The sequence below is a fragment of the Oryctolagus cuniculus genome, chromosome 16, assembly GCF_051225735.1.
Source record: "Oryctolagus cuniculus isolate XC-2025 breed Fujian yellow rabbit chromosome 16, ASM5122573v1, whole genome shotgun sequence".
In the NCBI taxonomy this organism is placed as follows: domain Eukaryota; kingdom Metazoa; phylum Chordata; class Mammalia; order Lagomorpha; family Leporidae; genus Oryctolagus; species Oryctolagus cuniculus.
The window spans coordinates 78,289,400-78,298,037 of record NC_142882.1 but is presented as its reverse complement, the minus strand read 5'-3'; the positions used below and the strand labels follow the sequence as shown (position 1 = coordinate 78,298,037).

Genomic DNA, 8,638 nt, shown 5'->3' with positions numbered 1-8,638 from the left:
CTCTGTCTCTCTCTCTCACTGTCCACTCTGCCTGTCAAAGAAAAAAAAATACTATCCTAGGATTACGAAAGCAGGAATAAAACTTTTTGTTCCAAAAGGCTTATAATATGCTTATAATATGGACTGAACTTTCATACATATGCTTTCTCTTGAAATAACATGTTCTGTTTTCACTTTTCCCTTGTCATGCCTTAGTTAGCAACAAACATTTTATTTAAGTGACCGTAGAAAAATTCTAACATAGTAGAAGATTAAATGAAATTCTCCAAATTTTGATAAAGCGAGGGTCATCACTGTGAATCAGCTTTTAGTTGACTTTTTGAGTTTGTGGGGAAAGTTTTGTAGCTGTTATTTGTGTGGGTTTTGCTGTGATTGTTGCTTATCAAGGACAGTATAAATGTAGAAAAAGCCAAGCAAAATATGCATGAGTTTTTTTTTTTTTCCTAAAGCGTCAACCTTTAAAAGGAAAGAAAATAAATAACACATTCACTTACTCTCATTCCTTCAGGAGTTATTTTTGTTTTCCACCTGGGGTGATCTCCACACTCTCAGCTGGAATTACTTTTACTTCTGTTCCCACGACTGTTCGCTCTTAGACCAGTGTGTGACGGAGCATCTTCTTCTTTAATTGATCTAATTTGCACGCATAATTCTGATGGAATTATTCATTGTGAAGTGCACCGTTGGGCCTTCTAGTCACCTGCTCCCCACCCCCCGTTTTTGTCCTGTGAATCCATTGCATTAATTTACCTGCAAATTCCTCCTTTCTCCAGAGGGTTCTCTTGGTTATGTAAATACTTTTATACAGATTTCCTATTACAAACTGTTCTCTCATTTCCTTTCTTCCTGGATTAGTAACAGAGGTCTTAGAAACTTCAAAGATCACTGTGATTCTTAATAACCCACTTTTCTAATAAATCAGAGAATATTTGTCATCTCTGATTCATTAATAGCCCAAATGTTGTAATAAACACTAAAATGTTGATACAGTGGTCTAGCCCTCAAAGATCCTAATTCAATTAACCTCTAGTTTCCAAGGTGCAATAACCATAAAGATACATAATTTTCAAGATAGCTTAACCCTGATTTATTCTGGTGTAAACTAGCTCAGGAACAATTGTAGATTACAAACATAGGACAGTTTTGATAGCAACACAATTTTAGTTTTCTAATTCTATGTAGCAGTAATATCTTGCTACCAGTACTTTTCCCCAAGATGCTTGAATTGTGACCTTATAGCAGCCTTATAATGACCTAAAGTGTGTGGATACTAGCCAATAAATTCAACTTATCAGAAAGTATTACTATTACATCATTCTTTATTTGCTCCCACGTTTATATCTCTCATAGCTCCTGGAGGTCATCAATTTACCAGCAGTGCAATAGATATTCCATTAATAAGGGAGGAAGTACGAAATGAAGGAAGGGAGGGTAGAGAGGGAGGGAAGGGTGGGAGGGGAAGAAAGGAATACAGCACACACACACACACACACACACACGTGACTATAAGACTTAGAAAATGGTCACATAATCCTATTGCAGACATTGCAGCTAGACCCAGGTCCATAAACTTATACACATGAGCAAAGAGGATCATTCCTTGGTATAGCTGCTACTCTGATTCATGTAGGTGGAGCCATGACTCTGGCAAGCAGAAAGTGGGAGAATAACTTCTTGATTGTAGTTGATACCAGATGTAAAACAACAGTCTTACCCAATCTTCAGGCCAGCATTTGTACTCCTGACATATATTTAACTCCCTTTCTCCTGGCATGTGGGGAAATGGTAAGATGATAGCTCAATCCTTCCTTCCCTCCTTTCCAATCTCTCTCTCTCCCTCCCTTCCTACTTTCCTCCCTCTAGTCCTACTTTCTTGCCTTCATATAGCCTCTTTTTTCCCTTCTTTCTTCCAGCCCTTTTCTATAAAGATGAAACATCTTGACAGGGGCTCAGGATATACAGTTCTACATTATTTGTTAAATATACTAGCTACAGAGTCCCCCAAATCCTGGAAATTAGGCTCATATTAGAGAATTATTGTGACTTTGCATACAGCCATCAGATTTTAATATCTGTGATCAATTAATCTTTGTGAATTCTGGTCTAAGAAAGAAACATGGTGAGGTAACAGCTATTCATAGTAAAATGTACCTGCACTGAATAAATAGGAAATGCTAAATTGGAGAATTATCCTTATAGTACCTTCTGATCTCTATTGGATTATATCCTGAAATATTAATATTCTGGCTGACAGTGCAGTGTGACTCATATAGGCTGAACTGAATATGGATGAGTTTTATTAAGGAGCTGAATGAACTGCAAAAAATAAACAGTATCATAAGCGTTGGTGCTAATTCCTGGTACAGATGTAATCATAGGAAGAGATAAAAGCCAGTATGTGTATGAAGGAGGTGGTTTGAGGCATAGCTAAATAGTGGCAATACTTAATTTATTCAATGCTATGATGTCATTGTCTAAACTAATATGTATCTAAAAAGAAAATTCTCATGATCCTCAACTTTCCCAGTTTGAATGTAACCTGCCTATAAAAATGTGTTATCTTACTGTCATAATTAAAACTCCCATACCGTGCTGTGTGGCTAATTCTCTTTACCACAGCCACCTGAGTATGTGTAAAATTTGTGATGGAAATGGAATCTGTTTATTTTGATGGCATGGCTCTTGAATCATTTACCACGGTCAGTATTGCACAAAACTGCTGGGGCCAGATCCTGCTGATACGTTATTGCATTCAGACCTGTTACTTTACTTCTAGCAGGCAACAAAAAGTATCTCAGTGTCTGTGAGTTTTATATTAGTTTTCTTCTCTTTTGGTAAGTAGCTGTCTTCAATTTTTATTAATAGAATGCTGATCAGAATAAGCCAGAGGCTCTCATTCTCTGTGTCAATTTTCTTATCACTCACACCTTTGCTGCCCTTCAGCTCTGTTTTCTACCAGTGGACCTCAAAATGCTTGAAGTGCATTTTACTTTCTCAGTTGTTAGCATACTTCCAATTCCCACACCCCGACCACCTCCACAGACCCTCCAGTAATCCAGCCAGTGATCACATCTCCCTGGCTACCTTTACCTGTAGGATAACTGCTACAACACGGAACTGATCAAACGGAGAGGGTCAGAAGTCATATCCCAATACTTCTGTATTGGGATGAATGATGTACATACTGCCTCAGATTATAATGCCAGTCCTAATCACACGTGTAAGGGGAGAATATAATAGCCAAAATGTGACAGAATAGAAACCTTGAGATGTTGGTTTAAACAACCACTGCTTTATTATCTTATTTTTATTTATTTGAAAGACAGAGTTACAGTGAGAGGTAGAGACAGAGAGAGAGGTCTTCCATCCGCTGGTTCACTACCCAGATGGCCGCAATGACCAGAGCTGCACCAATCCGAAGCCAGGAGCCAGGAGCTTCCTCTGGGTCCCCAACGTGGGCACAGGGGCCCAAGGACTTGGGCCATCTCCCACTGCTTTCCCAGGCCATAGCAGAGAGTTGGACCGAAAGAGGAACAGCTGGGACCAGAACCAGCGCCCAAATGGGATGCCGGTGCTTCAAGCCAGGGCTTTAACTCACTGCACCACAGCACCTGCCCCCAACAATCATTGCTTTAAAAAATTAAATTTTAGGGGCCAGTTCTGTAGTGCAGCAGGTTAAGCCTTTCCATATGGATGCTGGTTCCAGTCCTGGCTGCTCCACTTCCAATCCAGCTCTCTGCTAGTGGCCTGGGAAAGCAGTGGAAGATGGCACAAGTACCCCTGTACTCACTTGGGAGACCCAGAACAAGCTCCTAGCTGCTGGCTTCAGCCTGGTCCAGCCTGGGTCATTGCAGCCATTTGTGGGAGGGTGAACCAGCAGTTGGAAGATTCTTTCCCTCTCTTTCTCTCTCTCTATTTCTGCCTTTCAAATAAAGAAATAAATCATTAAAAAATTAAATTTTAGGGGTACATATTTTGCCTGTCCATCATGATGCTGGTTAAGGCATTGTGTCCTGTATCAGAGTTTCGGTGCTTGGTGTGCGGCTCCAGCTTCTGACACCAGCTTCCTGCTAATGTACACTTGGGAGGCAGGGATGCTGGTTCAGGTATTTAGTTCTCTGCCACCTGCATGGGAGACCTGAGTTGATTTGCAGGCTCATGACTTCACCTGTCCAGCCCTGGCATTTGCGGGCATTTGAGGAGTGACTCAGCAGATGCAAGATTTCTTGGTCTGCCTCTGTCTCTCTGCCATTCAAGTAAATTAAAATAAGAAAAGAAAAGATCCTAAAGAAGGAGCCAACCTGGGAATATTACAGTGGAAGACTGTGTAAAGCTACAGTTTTAAGCAGAGCTTTGTGCATACAGAGAGTCAGTTTGAAAAAAGGACGCCAGGAAAGAGCATGCCACAGTCAAGTTCAGGGGTGGGGCAGGGAGAAGGATGCGTGAGAATTTTACTGGGCTGAAGTGAAAGTTCACCAGGGTTTGACAGTGGGTGAAATTATAAACCAGAGTCCCTCATACTCTGTCCTTAGGGTTCGTATTTGCATCTCTCCAAGATCAGGGAGGCCTTAAGGAGCCACTGGAGAAAATGCAGCAAACAGGGCCCATTGCAAACTGGCCCCATGAAAGAGCAGCTCTGGAAGGCACCTGGGTTTCCCCGGAGCCTGAAGCCATCACAGCCACCACAGCCTGGGCCACCTCGCTGGCCTGGGAGTGCATGAGGTATGCATATTTGTCATGTTAGAGTATGCAGCCATTCCTATTGTCTTCAATATATTACAGCAGAAATGGGAACCAGATTTTGTCACATGGCATTTTAGACTCTAAAAATATAATTAAATATACATTCTCTCTCTCTCTCTCTCTCTCTCTTTTTTTAAACAGACAGAGTGGACAGTGAGAGAGAGAGAGAGAGAGAGAGACAGAGAGAGAAAGGTCTTCCTTTGCCATTGGTTCACCCTCCAATGGCCGCCGCAGCTGATCCGAAGCCAGGAGCCAGGTGCTTTTCCTGGTCTCCCATGGGGTACAGGACCCAAGTACTTGGGTCATCCTCCGCTGCACTCCCGGGCCACAGGAGAGAGATGGACTGGAAGAGGAGCAACTGGGACAGAATCTGGCGCCCCGACCCAGACTAGAACCTGGTGTGCCAGCGCCGCAGGCAGAGGATTAGCCTATTGAGCCGCGGTGCCGGCCGATAAGCTGTATTGTTATAAGATGTTACACTTTTCAATACAGTAAGTTAACCATTAGAAAATTAGTTCTAATTCTAAACAAATAATAAAATATGTACAAAATTATACATGCACAAAAAACATTCATCATAACGTGACTATAATAGCAAAACATGAAAAATAGCTAGAGGAGTAATGATCAATTAAAGGAAGTATGGCATTCTAGTTGAGGGAATGCTTTTATTAAATACTAAAATAATTTACATTAAGTGTTTTATATATTAAATATGTATGTTATATATTAAATAATAAATATGAAAATATTTAATAACATGGGAAAACTATTTCAAACATTTTTCTCTGAGTATGAAAAAGCAAAATGACTTTTGTTTCTTCTTTTCCCAAATTCTCTTAGGTAATCATGTGCAAAATAAATAATACACGTTGTGGAAAACTCTAATACTGCATTGAATATGTTAAAAGACGGGAGAAAAGCCAGAAGGAAGATTGAGCTATAGGGTTTCTGATGATCTAGGCATGAATTAACTAAGAAACCACTCCTCTGGAAAAAGAAAAAACATTAATATTTTACACTATTAAGATACCTGGTCCTTTAAATAATTCATAATCACTCATTTTATCTGTTAAAATGTATGTTTACATTTCTCCAAGCAATCTTTGAGAATGGAAAATTGAGATACTCATTCAACCATAGTTAGGAAGATTTTCAGGAATATTAAACATACATATGCTACCCAGAGATAGGGGACTTGATTAAAAGTAAATGGCCAAATTAATAGTGGATTTTACAGCCTCAAGGAATTAAAGACAATTTGAAAGGCAACAAAAGCTATGCTTTTGCAAAGCTCAGTCAAGTACCTTTTTCAAAGGGACATTTATTCTAATTCATCTAGCAAGCCTCAGGATGGAGTCACTTTCTCATTCACTGCTCACATGTCTGGGGCATTTCTCAGACTCCTGCAGCACCGCTGGGGTGCTTTTAATAACGGATAGCTAAATGAGGAAGAGGCTCACTCAGGAAATTAAGAGGCGAACTTAGAAAACTTAGTAAGGGCTATCAAGGCAAGGACCATAACCTATTAAATGCTGGTCACCTCCTGTTTTCACTTCTCATCTCTCCCCTGTGGTTTTTAACAAAGTATCCCCAACAACAGGCAAATTACATTCAGCAGTGAAATCACCTGCAGAATGTCTGATTAGTTGGGACCACAGTATATTTCATCTCAAAACAGAAAATCAGCCACAAACTATGTCAAACCCAACACAGAGAGTGCTGACTTCTTGCTAGGTTGCAGAAGTGGTCTTTTTTCTTTTTTTTTTTTTATGGAACGCTTCACGAATTTGCATGTCATCCTTGCACAGGGGCCATGCTAATCTTCTCTGTATCATTCCAATTTTAGTATATGTGCTGTCGAAGCGAGCATAAAAGTGGTCTGTCTTGACTTCAAGAAACAATGCTCTGAGCTCAAAGCCGCAGCTGCATTGCTGAAGATGCTGCCAGTGAGCCCCTGTCCTGCACGTTCTTCCTCCTGCATTCAGAAGACTTGCTATTTCCAGTTGTCTGGTCTACCAAAAATCACGTGTCTGCCTCCTCCCTGCCCAGGTTGCTCACTGCACCCCCTCTGAAGGAGCCTGCTTCATTCAGGACCCGAGCAGGCCATGAGCCGGAGCAGCTACAAGGTGATCTAAAACCAAGAGAGCAACAGATCAGGAACTAGTCCCTGTTTCCAAAGAAACGGAACAATATTTTCCCTCATTCCTCCTGGGACGTCCATTCCAACCAGAAGTCACGGGAAGGGTGTTGAATTCCTGCAGGATCTGTCAAAAGAAACTAAAATCACGGACCAGAACAATGGCGCAGTAGGTTAAAGCCTTGGCCTGCAGCGCCAGCATCCCATATGGGTTGGAATACTGGCTAATCACTTTCGATCCAGTATCCCTGCTGATGTGCCTGGGAAAGTAGCAGAGGATGGCCCAAGTCTCTGGGTCCCTGCACCCACGTGGGAGACCCTGAGGATGTTCCTGGCTCCTGCCTTTGGATCTGCCTAGTTCCGGCCATCAAGACCATTTAGGGAGTAAACCAGAGGATTAAAGACCTCTCTTCCACATGCCCTGCCCCATAACTCTTTCAAATGTATAAAATATTTTTTTAAAAAAAGAAACTAAAAACAAATTTATTTCCCACGATGAGAACAAGTTTTCTTTTCACACACTTGCAAATAACGAGACTTCTCCTTCCACAGAAGCATCACCTACTAATTTGCCCTGAACTGAGAGGTCTGGAAAGCAGCGACCTATTCAAACCAGAAGTGAATACTTAGAGAAGTGGTTCAAGAAGCACCAATGCAGACTGGAAGTCCAAACAAAACTTCCCCACCTTGAAGGTGGGAAAAATTCAATGCATAGCTGGTGATGGTTCAGGACTGATTCTGAGGCCTAAAAGTCAAACAGTGGTCAGCTGCGATCACTCGTAATTTGTTAGCAAATTGGGATGACATCCATGCACTGGGTAAATACAACATATAGCCTCCAAAATGGCATTCTCATTTTCTTTCAACACTGCTTTGGCATACTTCTATGCAGTTAAGTTTAAAGATCATCCACTGCTGGGAAAAAGGGACACTAACCCACTGTTAGTGGGAATGCAAACTGGTAAAGCCACTATGGAAGTCAGTCTGGAGATTCCTCAGAAACCTGAATATAACCCTACCATACAACCCAGCCAGCCCACTCCTTGGAATTTACCCAAAGGAAATTAAATTGGCAAACAAAAAGCTGTCTGCACACTAATGTTTATTGCAGCTCAATTCACAATAGCTAAGACCTGGAATCAACCCAAATGCCCATCAACAGTAGACTGGATAAAGAAATTATGGAATATGTACTCCATAGAATACTATACAGCAGTAAAAAACAATGAAATCCGGTCATTTGCAACAAAATGGAGGAATCTGGAAAACATCATGCTGAGTGAAATAAGCCAGTCCCAAAGGGACAAATATCATATGTACTCCCTAATTGGTGACAACTAACCAAGAACCAAAAAGGAAACCTATTGAAGTGAAATGGACACTATGAGAAACAGTGACTTGATCAGTCCTTGTCCTAACTGTTGATGAACAACTTAATACTTTATCCTTTTCAGTATTTTTTTTGTTCTATTAATACTATTGGTTACTCTTTAATTAACACACAATTACTCTTAGGCATGAAAATTAAACTGAAAAGCGATCCCTGTTAAATATAAGAGTGTGAATAAGAGAGGGAGGAGATGTACAATTTGGGACATGGTCAATCTGACTTGCCCCAAATGGTAGAGCTGGAAACATGCCAGGAGATTTCAATTCAATCCCATCAAGGTGGCATGTACCAATGCCATCTCACTAGCCAAAGTGATCAATTTCAGTTCACAACTGATCATAATGGTAGGATTAAGAGTCAAAGGG

The 8,638-nt window shown here is 41.0% G+C and overlaps 1 non-coding gene across 1 annotated transcript; it reads right to left on the bottom strand.

Moving 5' to 3' along the window:
• Positions 1 to 6,509: 6,509 nt before the first annotated feature.
• On the bottom strand, positions 6,510 to 6,616 carry LOC127492710 (U6 spliceosomal RNA). Its single transcript, XR_007922407.1, has one exon. It is a non-coding gene; the product is annotated as a U6 spliceosomal RNA (small nuclear RNA).
• Positions 6,617 to 8,638: the final 2,022 nt, after the last annotated feature.